This window comes from Vipera ursinii (genome assembly GCF_947247035.1).
Source record: "Vipera ursinii genome assembly, chromosome: 3".
NCBI lineage: Eukaryota > Metazoa > Chordata > Lepidosauria > Squamata > Viperidae > Vipera > Vipera ursinii.
Genome location: NC_139516.1, coordinates 44697528 through 44714138, shown reverse-complemented (window position 1 = coordinate 44714138; position 16611 = coordinate 44697528). Strand labels below are relative to the sequence as shown.

General features: G+C 38.2%; 1 protein-coding gene across 8 annotated transcripts in view; it reads right to left on the bottom strand.

Moving 5' to 3' along the window:
- RBBP5 (RB binding protein 5, histone lysine methyltransferase complex subunit) overlaps positions 1–16611 on the bottom strand; it is a 938867-nt gene that overhangs the window by 687078 nt on the left and 235178 nt on the right. The gene's annotated exons all lie outside the window — the stretch shown is intronic.

Here is a 16611-nt window from a genome sequence, read left to right as displayed (position 1 = left end):
AGAGTCACATTTGTATGCAAAGTAAGAAATGCAGTATTATTACTTGGTTGTTTTTTTTAACCTTCCCTGCCCATTATCATATTTTATGTACGGAGAATGGTGGGCCAGAGATTCATTCAGAAAACTCCCTGCATTTGTCCAACATGGCAAAGTACATTCTTTTAACACTGCACTCTTTTGATCATACTGGAGAAGAAGGGAAAAAAAAACATTTCTATGTTCTTCATTAAACAAATGCCAAATGCTTATACTAATTAATAGTAATTATGCTGATTGGATGGATTTCAAAATCAGATGCGATAGTGTGCTGAAAACATTTTCTTTGTTTCCAGGAGGCAAATAAATAACCAGAAAAGATGCAACTGCCTAAAGTCAGATAAGGACTGTGCATTTAAAAAAAAACCCTGTTCTTTGGCCATGAGGAAGAATGGTTGCTTTCTGATTCTGAATAAAGAATGTTATTAGGAAGCTGGCAACGCAATCTTGTCTCCCATAACAAAGGGCTGTGACCCAGAAACTGTCCAAGCTCCAGTACCTTGCTGGTGGCATCAGAAGGGCAGACAAGGAGACATTTGTATCTTTCTATCTCTCTTTTTTCCCCCCAAACATTTCTCTTCCAAAGGAAAGTGAGGAAAATTGCATTGTAGATTTTTCTTTCCAATGTTAAAAGCCCTTTCTGGCATTTTAGTGAGAATCTGAAGGATCCTGTATTTGCCTGGTTACAGTCTCTGGCTATAGAACTGTCCCTGTTTCTTATATTTACAACAGGTGTGTACAAAACATTTCAAGTTGGCTAGAGCAGCTTTGAGTTCCAAAAGTATAGTTCCAACCTGATTGATAAATTAGGAGGCTTTTCTAACTACTGTATTTTGGAAATGTATTGAGTTTGAGCATCTTTGTAAATTTGGCTGTTTGCATAATCTGTTTGTGTCATTTGAAAGCTTCATCAAAGAAGCACACTTGTTTTTAAACTAATCTTCCATAAATAAGCAGTTGATGCTTAGTTAAAACCCAGTTGCACTGTTCAGTTAAGAAGAGATTTTAAGAAGTGGTTAGGGAAAAGAAGTACAATCCCAGAATGAAATCATTTGAATAATTCATGATTGAGTTAAATGAAAGGATCCCTGGAGTACCACTGGGGGAAGACAGAATAAATCCAACTAGGTATAGGTGAGAGCCTTTATTAGAGCTTATCTTGTGGTGATGAGAGTAGAAACAAGCTTCCTCCTCTGCTCTTACCGTATATCTTTGGAAAGTTAGCAGCACTGTTTTGAGCAACCAGGTGTCTTGTTGTTTTAGGGAGATCCTCCAGGACAGCTGTGAGGACTATTCTAGACATCACTCAGATAAAGCTGCTCTGAGTTGGACTTTGATTGGGCAAGTACAATGGAAATTACATAAATCCAGTTGTTCCTCAGTTATCTGGGAAGAGTTTCATCAGGTTAGACCTCAGGAAGTTGACAGGGTGCTTGGTGTTGAGAGTTCTGCCACCTGAGCTCAGAATCCATGCCCCCCCCCCAAGTTGGCAAAGGCCTCTTGGAAAGTGACACGGACAGGGTCTAAGTAGTGACTGATTCCTCCCTATAGGAGAGGGTGGTTCTACATGCCTTGAAGGAGACAATTGTCCATCCTTGGATCCAGCAGCATTGGATAGTGTAATGTTTTGTCCAGACTGCAATCTTCCCTTGTTTAGCATTGGTAAGAAAACTAGCCCTAGGTGACTTTTATGTGGGATGTCTCAGGACATAGTTCTCCTGCCATTCCCATTTAACATCTGCATGAAACTAAGCTTCCTCTACTAATGATATATTGGAAATCTGGTTATATCAGAGAATAATGTTAAAATGGAATTGGGCAAATATGACCCTTTTCTGAAATAAAGTAGTCAATATCTGTTCTCTTCTACACTGAATGTCTAGAGAATTTAGTACTTCATACTTTAAAATATGGGGTTCAAAAGTGTCTGAAGCATAAAGAAAGCAATATGAAGTATTAAAAACATAATAGTTAAAACCTCTCTAGAGTCTTCCTTGCATTCACTTTTAAAGGGTTTGTTCTAAAGTTGAGCAGATTTATGAGCAGGCCATTAATTTTTTTCTTGATTTATTCTCTCCTGTTCTATAGGCTGTTCAGTATTAAATCAAGACTAAGACAGAAGCATTTAAATCAATATCCAGAACCATAGTATTCAGGTAAGACGTTCACTACATAGGCTGTGCATGAAGTTGTGAATGGGTAGCAATAAGATCAGACTAAAAGCCAACAAGATGGAGTAGCTGTTTGTCTGAAAACAATCATTATCGTGATCCTGTTGATAACTTGGGAAGCGGGTTCTGCAATTTGAAAGGTTCTCCTGGACTCATAGGTCTTCCTGGATCACTTGCTGGAGACCTTGTCCAGAGGAATCACAATAACCCAGCAACAGTGATTCATCCTTTCATCATCGCATGGTTCAACTATTATATTATGGTCTATATGTGAGTTCCTTTGAAAATAAGGAACTATGTTGTAAAATATAAATATATTCTGCAGAACTTTTAAAATGGTGCAGTTCTGAGATTGATTTTGAATGCTGTTATGAGTTTGTATAATGACCACAGTCCTGTCTAAGTTTGCTTATAACTTGACTACCTGAAATTGAAAAGGAGAAGGAACTCATGCTATTTAATTCTGTATAGACAGATGAATGCCTGCTTTTAAACCGAAGCTTCATATTATTGGGGGATGACAGAGGCAGGGATGGATATTTGAATTCAACTGGGTTATATTCTGAAGCTTATCATTATATTAATTTCCTGATTCTTGCTGTAGTGAGTCATGTTATAGCCTGAATTATTTTATTGCCCCCATCCCTCTAATGAGATAGCTCTCCTGTTTACCTATGCTGGATCATGCATCAGCAGTAGCTACCGTAGGAGGAAACGTGGTTGAAGGTACTGCATTTTCCATCTGTTTCACTGTTGCTCAATTTGATTTCCTGAGTTGTTTCTTTGTGTGTGTGTGTGTGTATGTATGTATATATCAAGGGGGGAAAATCATACATACATATGTATTCACCCAGTCATGTATAGGTATCATGCTGTTCCCTTTTCATAAAAGTGAAGTTACACAAAGTGAAAAAGGAGTAAAAAAAATAGTAATCCCAAAGTTATCTCACAAGGATAGAAAAAAGGAAACAAATCTAATTTTAGTTTACACTGATATCATTTACTAACCCTCTCTATACTTTTGTGCACATGCAAGCCATCCTTGCTTATCCATATACCACTTCTTACATTCTCTGTTATTCTTTATACTTCTCACCTCTCTCATTTTGATCAATTCAGCCTAAATAAAATCTTCTTGAACCATTTATTCTCCAGGTCTATATTTGATAAATGTTTTGAGTTTCATTAATCCTCTCTGTATGATTAGTTATCTCCAGGAGGTTTTTTTCCAGTGTTTACTCACTTTTATATGCAGTCTACATTCAATCAGCATGCATTCATTCTTGACTTTCTCTCTCTGTTTTATCATACCCTTCTGAACCCCATTTCCATTGTATTTGACCTACTTTTATGTTTCTCCTCACATAACCAACTCTCCTTTTCTGTATAATAAATATGCAGATGCATGCTGCGATACCTAGTCATTTTTGCTTCTTTTGAGGAATATTTTTTGTGGTGATACCAGCTAGTAATCAGGCTCCTTTTGAAAGCACCCACACCAAACATTTCTGCCCCCCCAAAATCCCTGCAAGTTTTGACAGATGGCTACACTAACTAGTCTAGCTGTCTTCCAAGATGCATCTCCTTTCCCAGCCCATATGTGGAAAAGAGATTCATGGATGGTTTCCTGCTGTAATTTTGTAATTTTGGAAACACAAAAGAAACAAAGTAGAGACAGTGCACCAATCCCTGTCCTTAGCATGCCCAGTGAATAAATAAATAACAGTAAATAAGAACAATGCCATATGTCAGCTTTGTGCCAGTAATAGAATCTTACCCTGTGGAGCAGCAAATTTCATATTACAGGTAGTCCTCGACTTGCAAGCATAATCAGGACCAGAATTTCTGTTGCTAAGCAAGGCAATTGTTAAGTGAGTCACTCCTGGTGTTACAACCTTTTTTTTTGCCATGATTGTTAAGTGAATCACTGTAATTGCTAAACTGAATGATGTGATTGTTGAGCAAATCCAGCTTCTGCCATTGACTTTGTTGGAAGCCTGCTGAAAAGGTCACAAAAGGTGATCACATAATCCCAGGACACTGTAGCCATGGTAAATACATGCCAGTTGCCAAGTGCCCAAATACTGATCACATTTTCATGGGCATTACTTTGACAGTTGTAAATGCTAGAACAATTGCAAGGCACTTTTTTTCAATGCACCTGCAACTTCAAACGGTCACTAAACAAGTGGTTGTAAGTTGAGGAACTGCCTGTAGTATAATTTCCTCAAAGATTGGAGTACAGCACTTTAATGTGATTAAAAATAAAAGCCTCACTTTAGCATCACTGAGCAATCACAATTCAGGCCTAGAGTGTGAATATGACTCTGGTACAATTAGTTAGGAGGCAGAAAAAAGATTCTACCAAATTATGAGAAACATTTTCATTACCTTGATTCAGAAAATATTAGCCAAGTTTACCACATTTGTAATAATAACTTTTACTAGAGGCCCACTACAGTCTGATACATTTGAAAGTAATTGGTGCAAATTATTTGAATAATTAATATCCCAGCTAGGCAAAGATGTCTCCATGTCCCTCTAGTCCTTGAAAACTGTAAAATAAAACTGTAAAAAAAACCAACCAGTAAAATAAAAAACTTTTAAAAATGATATAAGATCCCAGCCAAAATAAACTAAAACTAGTGTGTTGCCATACTGCAGAGAAACATAGAAGTAGTGAAAGGTATCTACAATTATAATAAACATGTCCAAAGATAAATAGATAGCAAGTAATTTTTTTACTATATAATAAAATAACACTATGTGCTGACCATATTAACATGATCAGGACAGCTGGATGTCCCAGGTACTGAAATGATTCTAGCTACATATATGTGAACTTAGTAAAGGATTTTATTAGCAAAATTCCAGCAATCATAAGATATAAATATATAAATATAAATGGCATATTAAAAATAGACACATACATAAACAACAAGAAATCTTGTGGCATAAGGCATTTAAAGTTGATTTTTTCCCCTCATTTTTATGACAAAAATGTTTAACTTCCTAATAATTATATATAACTACTGCTATAGTAATTTGGTTTGTACAAATTACATTTTTGCTTTGTAAGCTAAGAGAAAGCAGAAACATATATCACAAGGGTCTTTTTGTTAGATGGTTTGCTTACATCTTCATTATCTCTTCCACAAAACAAACTATAATTTATTGGCTCAATACATACAATTAAACCAAGGTGGCCAGGACAAGAGACAAAATTAAGCCAAAACCTAATAAATTGCTTTAGGACTTGGTGTATTGGACAAATGCAGTCCTTAACACTCAAAGGATACCCACCCAAATTCATTTTCTTCTGTGTCAGTGGTTTATGTTGATCTGGCTAGGATACAAGTTTGAATGCAGTTGAAAATGTTCAAGAGGTTGGTGTTTTTTTTAGCAGTACAGTCTGTATTTTTTAGCATTGTTGTTTTTCAACCTTTTGTTAGAGTCTGTCCTCAGTCATCACTTGGTGTCTTTGGCTGCAGGGCTTGTTGCAGACCAACAGCTACAGTGCTGCTGAGATGCTGAATTAATTCACAGATTTTCAAGTCTGGCTGATCTTTCTCCTCTTCCCTTCTTCCCCTCACCATCCTGGACAATTGAATGTGTATCCTTTCATTGATGGTGCTTTGTCCACATGTGTTAGCAACAGATCCATGTGCCTAGCATCCCCAAGAGATGTTTGGATGGATGGCTAATGATGAAAGTATGAAAAATACAGAAGCTTCAGATTTGAGAGGAAGAGCCATTATGTCAGTTCATTATTAAAATGAAGCTGGTAGTGAGTCAGAATTTAAATAAGAAAAGGGTATTATCAAAGGATGAATATGCATTTGTTTTGTTTTCAACTAATTTCAAGCATATACATTATTTTCCATCTCTAATATCCTGCTGAATCTTTCCTTCTACAAAACTCTTAAGTCATAAAGATTCTGTTCAGTAGGCAATCTGACAAATGTAATTTGCAGATTCTCAGATATCAGCTCTTTTGCTTGAAGAAAGTTGGAATGTTTAGAAATACCCCGCTATTGGAGGATGGACAAGGAGGGATGTGTTATATGAACATTTCTCCCTCATGAAAGGACTTCTGCATTAATTAAACCATTCCAATCAACTTTTTATAATCTCTCCATCAGACCAGACTGATTAAGTGCAAGCAGCTGAAAAATTCGAAGTATTTCACTTCATTCTTATTTTAAGTTCTGTTTTTAGTTCCCCCTTAGAAATTATAAGCATAGTTCCTTTTCATCCCTTGCTCAGTCCTAGATTAAAAAGTAGTCCTATTTTTCAGGAACATGCCTATTTATATTTTAAATGCCTCAAATAATTAGGTTGTCTCAAAAGATCTCAAGTATGTCTAATGGAAGAAAAAATATCTGTTTTTTCTAGTTTATTTATTTAATTTAATTTAATGATTATCTGTTCTTGGTGGCATGAACCCATTGAATGTAAATGGAAGGAAGCCTGTTTATTTAATTTTATTTATTTATGTATCGTATTTATATGGCCACTCATCTGACAAAAACATGAGTTTGGTGTAGCGGTTAAGGTGCTGGCCTAGAAATAGGAGAGTGAGTTCTAATCCCACCTTAGGTATGAAAGCTGGCTGGGTGGCTTTGGACTAATCACTCTCTCACACCTAACTCAGCTCACAGGATTGTTGTGGGAAAAACATGAGGAGGAAGGGATATTATTTGTTGCCTTAAGTTATTTTTTTAAAATAATGAAAGTGGAATAATTTTTAAAAAATCAGTTGTATGCTGGAAACTGGGGGAAAAGAATCCCAAAGATGCTTTTTCACGAGGCAACTGGACTTTCTTGTTTTTCTTTGAAGACATTTCTCTTCTCATCCTAGAAGCTTCTTCAGCTCTGACTGGATGATAGGGAATGGCAGGATTTATACTTCTTGCAGACAGCTGGTCATTTGCATTATTTTAGTGAGTTGTTAGTGCTACTTGGAGGCTTATCTGTGTCTTTGGGGTCACCTGAGTAATGCAAATGTATGTGGAGCCTTCTTGGAACTGTTGAAAGAACTGTGTTGTAGACTGGAGATAGATGATGTGATATCCCGCCCCCTCTGTTGAGAGAGGGCTGTTCACTTTCGACATCGACAACCTCTTTGACCCCTCTTTCAAACCAGCAGTCCTCTCTGTCCAAAATGTGGACTTTGCTGTCTTTGAAAGAGTGGCCTTTGTTTTTTAAATGCAGATGGACCTCTGAATCTTGACCTGATGGGTTTGCTCTCCTATGTTGTTCCATATGTTTATGTTGTTTTGTTTCCCCAATGTACAGATCTGCATATGGCTCACTGCATTGTACTGCATATACCACATTGCTCAGTTTGTGTCTGGGTGTTTCGTCCTTGAGGTAGACAAGCTTCTGCCTTAGTGTATTCCTAGGTTTGAAGTGTGTTTTGTTGGCTGAAGATCCTCCTGATATTTTCTGATATTCCTGCAATGTAGGGAATGACTGCATTGCCTTGTTTATTGTTTTCTTTGTCTGTTATGGAAGAGCTCCTGATGGGTCTTTTTTGAGATTTGATGAAGGCCCACTTGGGATAGCCGCAAGTTCTGATGTGTTTTAGTTCTTTTTCTTTTCCATCTTTGCTGGTAGGCAGGCCTTCAGCTCTGTGGTGTAGGGTTCTGATAACTCCCATTTTGTGCTCCTGTGGGTGGTGTGAATCAAAATGTAAATATTGATCTGTGTGTGGGGGGGGGTTTCCTGAAATGTCAATGTTAAGGAGTATAAATGGCAGGAGTATAAATCCTGCCATTCCCCACCATCCAGTCAGTGCTGAAGAAGCTTCTTGGATAACAAGCAAAATGTCTTCAAAGAAAAACAAGAAAATCCAGTTGCCTCGTGGAAAAGCATTCTTGGAATAACTATGACCTGAATGACTGAGAATCACCATAGACATGGGGGAAAAGAAATGAAGCCTGCAAGGATACTGGAGACATTACAATTATAACTTGTCCAGAATTTAAGAAGGAATAACGGCATAGTAAATCTATACGTATTTTACTTGAAAAACATACTATGTTCAGTGAGCAATTTGGTGTTCATGCTGTGAATAGAGCCTTTTCTTTATTCACCAGTCATCAAAACTGCAGCATTTTAAAAAGCATTGTGAGTGAAGGCCAGTGTCTGCCTACAAGGCAAAAAATAAATGCTGAGGCAGCAGTTTTAAAGTGAATCTTTCCAGGGACCAATCTGAAAAATTCTTTCCCATTACCTATTTAATTCTTGGCCATGAACTGCAGATGTTCTTTGAGCACTGTTACAACAAATCAAATTGTAATCTTTACAATGCTCCAAAAGATTTTCTGATAGCTATAATGCCATATGCCCGGACTGAAAGAAAGCTGTGACAAATCACTTTTGTATTGCTGAACACAGAAAAGGACGTGTTCTGTGCAGCTACCACTTATCAAGATCAGTTCAAAGGATGCTTTACAATATGTTATAGATACATACAATTTGCTTTCCTTTTTCAGGTCATTAAAATTCACATTTCTTCTTTTATTTTGGAAAAATATAAGTTTTTACAGTTATTCATCCACCCGCTATATCAAAGCAAATGGGTAGGTGGTGTTTCAGACTTAGAACTTAAGAAATATTTAACTTGGTTCAGTAACAAAACCATTTTCATGATCCCCACACATGCCATATTTTAAACATCTATGTATGATCTTTAAAATCTGGTCGATATACCCATTACACCACACTACCTTTTGAACACACCATTTTATTGTTCGTAGCATTTCTGAATTCTAAAGGATTGATCTTGCTAGTAATGTATCCTTTTTCTTGTTCTATACTGCTTCTATATTGCTATGGGGAAAATATAATGTCTTTTTTATTAAAATTACCTACAATAGCTCTAAACTAATGAAAGGAGAATAGCTTCTTGAGAAGATCTAATAATAATAATAATAAACCTTTATTGTCAAAGTACATGTGTACATTGAGATTAGCTGAGGCTCCCCCCATGCTCTCTCCCCCCAACACACAGTGACAACAAACCCTCCATCTAGCAAATATTCATAAGGCTACTGGATAATACAGTATGAAAACAATATTGTCCTCATAGTGTTTAAGTGGAGGCTAGATAGCATCTCTTTGGAGTGCTTTAATTCCAACTCTGTGGTTTTAAGGAAATAGTGTCTGGAGAAATACAAAAATTGAAGTCATGAAATGAGGTGAAGAGAAATGGCAGCAGTGTTCTTGATGCTAGAATCTGTGAACATGAGAATCACAGAAAGCTTCACAGAGCTTTGCTGTGCCCAGGACTTCCCTTTAATCAAGTTTTGTTCAGCAAATTATTCCAGAGATCTGCTCCCTGATTCAGCTTTTCCTCAGCATAGGCAGGCATTCTTATGCTTTTCTGTCTTCTGACTTTGATCCTTAGATGACAGTATTCTTGAGGACTTGATGCAAGGCACAATGATTAGGACAGAGTGTGCTGAGTTTTGAATAGGAATTGTGTTGTATTGTTGCTAAAGCTGTTGTTTCTGGCTTTTGGGACGTTCATTTTAACAACCTTGTAGGAACAAGATAAGGAATCATGAAAACATTGGACCAGGTATGGTACTTTTGCAGGAAATACGTTACTAAATGAAAAGGCTTTTAATTTATTGACCAGGACTACCAAATGTGATCCACAAAAATCTAGATGATTACTAAATAATACCAAAAATACAGGAAAAATATAAATATCTAGCAATTGTTCTAGTTCGGCTTTAATAACCTTAATATTGCTTCCTGCATAAAGTCCTTGAACATTCAGACTTCTTTTACATATGGCATTAGTTTATATTTCTGTTTAGATAAGTGTCACTGATTCTGATATATTTTTATAATTTTCCAGTGTTTAAAATCAGTTAATGAAACTTTAATAAAGGCAACTAGAAATCTTTACAAATAGAAAGTTAAGAAAAGTCTATCTACTGTATTTTGTTTTTGCATGGATTTTGTCACTTATATAGAGTATATAATATACTAATGCTAAAAAAATATCATATTTGTTAACTTCCATAATTAGTTTAGGTCCAGGACATCTTTAAAGTTATTACATCACATAACAGCTCATCTGCATCATAGGATCTGATACATAGGATGCTTCTGTGTATGTCAATATAATGAAGATCACTTAGTAATACAAAAATGGGTCACTTTTATGATATCACCTAAATAGTGAAACTTAAAATTAGCACCTTCACTTACAGTATGTCATTCTTAAGAAAATAAAATTTATTTAGGAAGCATATGTTTCAGCCAATAATAGCCTTTATCCAATTTTTATTTCCTCTATTTCTTCTGTCTTTATCTTTCTTTGTTTCTCACTCACATAATTATGCAGATACACACAATTTAACTTTGAAGACTACATTTTTAATGATTAGGTTTCATTTTAGTAGTCAGTACAATTATTTATTTTATATAAAACTTTATATGCTGAAAATATAAAGTAATTGTAAATATATCACAACCATAAATAAGTATCATGACCCTTTTATCAAATAACTTCCATATAAATCAAAAGACTAATATCTAAGCAAAGTATTTCTGCTAACATCAGAAGCTTTAAGAAAAAGTATAGGCTATTCTTGATGCACTAGATAATTTAGGACACCCATTATGGCTTTCTTGTTTAAGACCGTCACAGCATGTAAAGAGAACAGGCTAAGCCAAAATAATATTTGTCTACCATTCGAGTCAGTCATATCAGTGGGTGTCAGCTCTTCAAAATTGACCAGATTGTGAAGCAAAGTTATCCATCCTAATATCACTTTTATCATAAGGTTACAGTAAGAGAATCTTGCAAGTCTCAATGTGCCTTCCCCTCCCATCCTTTTTTCTTCAAGAGAACTAAGGAGGGTCAAGCCTGAAACACTTTCTCAAATCACATTTCTGCCTTGGACTCAAATTTCTTTCATCTGACATTTTCTTTTTAAAAGGCACATGAATTAAACTTGTTTTCTTTGACCTGCAATTTCCTGAACTTTATCTTCTTCTGACCTTTTAATCAGGACAGAGAGTTTGATGGGTAGGTATAACACAGGGATTATTTTAGAGGACAAGAATTGTAGAAGATGGAGATGAACTGTACTTGAGGGAACAAAAGCTGCCAGTAAGAGATGGTGGGTTCCATATGGAAAGGTTTTGTGAAAAACTCTGGTTGCATTCCTGTCTTTATTGCTGAGGTTTTGGGATCCAGAAGGACCAAAACAGTTTTTCTTCTATAACCAGCAGTTTACGCAAGGCAGTTGGCCCAGCAAGATGGTGGCCTGGATCTTGGCTCAGGCACAAGGGCTATAGAGACTGAAGGCAAATATACGTGTCCCAGGATAATGTTACAGGATCCAATCTGAGTCGGTCACTGGGACCAGAGGTTTATCTTTCCAAGCTTTCAGACTGGTGCTGGAGCCCATCCTCAGGGAGCTTCTCAATGTCCAGAATACGTGCCCTGGACTTTTCTGTGCATAGTATTTATGTGGTGCCTGGTTGTGCATAGCTTTTACTTGTTTGGGGTGTTGATGGCTGGCTATTAAATCCTTGATTGTTCTTTCTGTGTGCTGCTGTGCCTAAGTATCTGGTAAGCTGGTAGTAAATCAGCACTCCTGTTGACTGACTTGGAGTCCGTTTCACAGGCTTCAATCATTTACAGAGACTTCTTCTGTATCTTCTTCAGCAGTCACAAGAAGGTACCCAGGTCAGTCACAAGAAGGTACCCAGGTCATGTAATTTGATCCTTAAGAGAGTCATAGTTAATCGCACCAGCTATGCAAAGGTTCTGTGAAAACCCTGATAGGTATTTTGATATTTTTTGCAAATGAGCTGAAACTGGCTGCCTTAGGATGATCACTCCAAGCAAATAATTCATCTAAATAATTTGACATGCTAATAGAAAGAAGGGAGATACACTCCATCTTCTGATAGGATGGCATACAGTTCCAAAAAAGTGTAAGGAAAATTTATATAATTTCCCTTGTTTTCTTCTTGTTCCATTTTAAAAAAGCTATCACAACATAGGACAAATTAAGAGAATTATCAGATATTCAAACTCAAGTGTCAATGACAACTTTAAAGCAAAAGAAACAACCTCCCCAAAAAACAAAAAAAATCTAATCTGTGAATCATGGGAAAATGTGGAGAGGAAAGGAAGCTGAATGACATAGGCAAAGTTTAGTAGACCTTGAAAGATGATGCTTGTCAGTGACACTTTAAGTATGCCTTTAAATCTTTCATTTTCTTTGTAATATAAACAATTAACAGCACACCTCATTACTTGCAATGTGGTAAAGAACGTCCTCCAGGAATATGTTTGTTGTTCAATCACTTGTAATTATATAAAACCCATGAAGCAGCCTTACAATGTGTCTTGGTGGGAACATTATCATCTGGTATTTTACTGTTCATCCTGCAAATGTAAATAAGGATTAAATGCTTAATTGCTACCTAAAATGTCCTGATGGCTTTCAATAACTGATTAAAACTGTTCTCTGCTGCAAGATACTTAATTTCTCTAAATTTGTCAAGGGGATATTCTAGTGCTATCCATATCCATATCCATCTTCCTTTTGCTTCCCCCCCCCCACACATACACATTTGCAAAGATATCAGAGAGCTTTTAGTCACTCTTTATACAGGTAGTCCTCAACTTACAACAGTTTGTTTAATGACTGTTTGAAGTTACAGTGGCACTGAAAAAGTGTCTTATGACCGTTTTTCACACTTATAACCTTAGCAGCAATGGATGTAGCACTATGTCCAGTGATTTTGTGACTTTTTTCAATACTATTTCTACTGATAATATTATAGTAATACTGTATATTTATTAACAAACTAGTGATAATTGTTAAATATAAAATATCAGGCAGATTTTTTCCTTTTTAGTTTCATTGGGATTATTCCCTTTATATTGATTTATTTCAATACAAATTCAGTTTATTATGGTCATAGACCAGTGCATGTAGAATACCCTGTGAATGAATACCTCCACACACACACAATCTTAATAGATAATAAACAAGTTAAAGTTTAAGAGAGAAAGCTTTCTGATGGCTGTGTGTACTGTATTTCTAGCTGGCAGCAGTGGCAGTATATCAGCTGTGTACTGGTGACAGGAAGGCTAGGGCCTTCCCTAGATCTGCTTGCTCTGTAACTTTTTATCTTTTGCTTCAGGGTTTGTTTCACCTGATCATATTTTATCTTAAGAACTGAGGAGAGATAGTAGCCTCGATTTAAAATATTAGACTTAACAGCTTATAGAAGCTAGACACACTCTTGACACAACTTCTATCATACCTGTCTCCAATCACAATATTTGTTTGTTTGTTTGTTTGTTTGTTTGTTTATTTTTGGGACTTATATGCCGCCCTATCTCCCGAAGGACTCAGGGCGGCTAACAACAATAAAAAACAACAATACAAAAATTAAAAAAAAGAATTAAATAACAGCCCCAAAATAAATTAACTACACAGTTAAAAGATGTGCCTTTGGGACACAATGAAGTGTCTGGCTAGCTGCTCTGATGAATTTAGATTGTACCTTCTTCAAGAAAGTAAAACAAGAAGCTAGAGGCCCAGCCTGAGTTCCATAGAGGAGATGGGCTAGCAGCATAGCCTGAAACATAATGGAACATAATATCCTCCCTTGGTGCAGAAAAAAATGAGGATGGCACTGGCAGATCTTTGTACAGTGGAGTGAGATTTAAAAGCCCAAAATCTGATACAACTCGAAGACAAGTCTGGTTAACAAAGGCAAAGATTTATTGAAAAGAAAATTGAAAATAATAAAGAAAATAATAAAGAAAGAAAGCGTTTGCAAACACGGCCTCTTAGACCCTTCCCAAATTGGATTGGGTTCAAAGAGTGCACTGAGCAAGTTTCAAACCAGGCATTTATACTTTCTTTTCTACATGCCCCCCTAAGATTCTTAAGTTAGTCTTTGAAGTCATTTACATTTCTAAAAGATCTTCTTTGAAGCTTTTACACTCAAAAGACTTATTGTAACAACTTCCTTACATCTTTCACTATGTTATCTTGTTTACTTGCAACCTTGGGATGTTCCTATCTTCTTTGAAGCTTTTTAACATTTCAAAAGAACTTTGCTGATTACCATTTGTGAGTTCTCTGTCTGAGCAGGAAATAGATACCGTATTTTCCGGCATATAAGACGACTTTTTAACCCATGAAAACACCTCAAAAGTTGGGGGGTCGTCTTATACACCCAGTTGTCTTATACGCCGGAAAATCAGTGGGTGGCGTCTGGCGGGAGCCGGCAGGGCAGTCCTGCACACGTGCGCACTCCCCGGCTGCTCCTTAGCAGCCAGGGAGTGCACGCGTGTGCAGGACTGCCCTGCCGGCTCCCGCCCGACGCTCTTCCCTCGAGGCAGCATCGCTCCCCGGCTCCTAAGGAGTCCTCGGGGATGCTGCCTCAAGAGGGAAGAGCCGCCTCCCGTCCGACGCTCTTCCCTCTTGAGGCAGCAGCTGCCTCAAGAGGGAAGAGCGTCGGACGGGAGACGGCAGGGAAGTCCTGCACACGCGCGCGCACACAGGACTTCCCTGCCGCCTCCCATCCGACGCTCTTCCCTCTTGAGGCAGCTGCTGCCTCAAGAGGGAAGAGCCGGCTCCCGTCCGACGCTCTTCCCTCTTGAGGCAGCAGCTGCCTCAAGAGGGAAGAGCGTCAGACGGGAGCCGGCAGAGAAGTCCTGCTCCCGTCCGACGCTGCGCTTCCGCCGGGCGGTGCTGGCCGAGACGAGCCAGCAGGCAGCCGCCGTGAGCGCGGCGCTGAGGGGCAGCAGCAGGACGGCCAGCAGCCCCATGCACAGCAGCAGCCGCCAGCTCAGCCACAGGTCCGAGCGCAGGAGCCGCACCGCCAGGCTGCCCAGGAAAAGCAGCCACACCGAGAGGCTGCACGCCCAGTCCAGCTCCATGAGGGGCAGGGCGGGAAGCCGGCCAGGAAGAGGGACTGGGAGCCCAGGCCGAGCGCACCTCGGCCGACGGTGAGAGGGAAGTGGCACATGAAAAAGAGGCTGCAGGCGGAGCTGCCCCGCCCTGCGCCAAATGGGAGAAGTTCAAGGCCTGGGGGGGAAGCATGAGGGGCGCCGGCCGTGGCAGGGTGGCGGCTGCCCTCCGGCGCTGCCTGCCGCCCGGGAAACGCTGCGCCTCGGGGGCCGGCAGAAGCGCGGGAGAAGCAGGAGGGCCGGTGGGGCCAGTCGGGCCTTCTCCTCCTCTGCGACGGACGGGGAGGGCAGGGCATGTAAGTATTTTCCGGCGTATAAGACAAAAAAACTTGAAAAACTTCTTAAAAGTAGGGGGTCGTCTTATACGCCGGGTCGTCTTATACGCCGGAAAATACGGTAGCCCCACATCTTAGTGTTGCATTTGATACAATTCATTGGTGTTACATTTTATACAATTTATTGGTGTTACATTTTATACAATTTATAAAAGAATAACCTTTATTTATTTTCCTTTAGTGGCAACAGTATATTCACAATGGGCTTCATCAAGCCAGTGGCATGCATGACTACTCCTAAATGCTTAAAAGCAACTCACTTATTAAAATGTAATTATTTACTATTTTTTTGATGGCAGTCACATCTGGGCTGCAGAAATTCAGTTGATTAGTAATGGTAATGAAGTATTACAGTTTTCTGTGTCTTTGTGCTGCCATGTAATTGTTATATGGATTTTTTTCAGCCTAGGTATGGTAGTCCTAATTCATTCTTTCTTTCTCTTTCTCTCTCTCTCTTTCTTTCTTTTTCTTTTTCCTTCCTTCCTTCCATTTTATCCTTTTTTTTCTGGGAGCATCACCTGTTATGACCCTTACACTAATTGTGTGATTTATGTTTAGCTGAAATATAGTACCTAGTTCCATGATCCCGTGGGACCTTGTCTATCTATGTTTGCCCCTGCTTTACTGCAGAACTTTTATGTAATTGTAGCTCAATATTTTTAAGCTATTTATATATCTTGTTCTCTAACGATAGCCATAGTAATGTATATATTAACTTGCTTCAATTAACAAGGAAACCTCTCATTATAAGAATAAAGGAATCCAGTTAGTATTTCCAGCTTCACCATCTACATCTGGAAAAAAAACATACATTCATTCAACTAGTTGTTATTACAGTATCTATTTTTGTGGGGGGGCGTGTTTTTTCTTTGTGACTATAATTAGTACCCAGATGAGATGAAATTACTTTTAGATTCTCTTTTTAATAGCATGTTAATAATTCACACAGATATTGGAAATGAATTAATTCAAAGCTAAATATAATTTGCCATGAGCTATATGGCATTAAATGTCTCCCCACTCCATCCTGTTTCCCAGATCATGTCAAATATTGGAGAATAGAGAATTTCTCAGCTTGCAGAAACCTGAATCTATT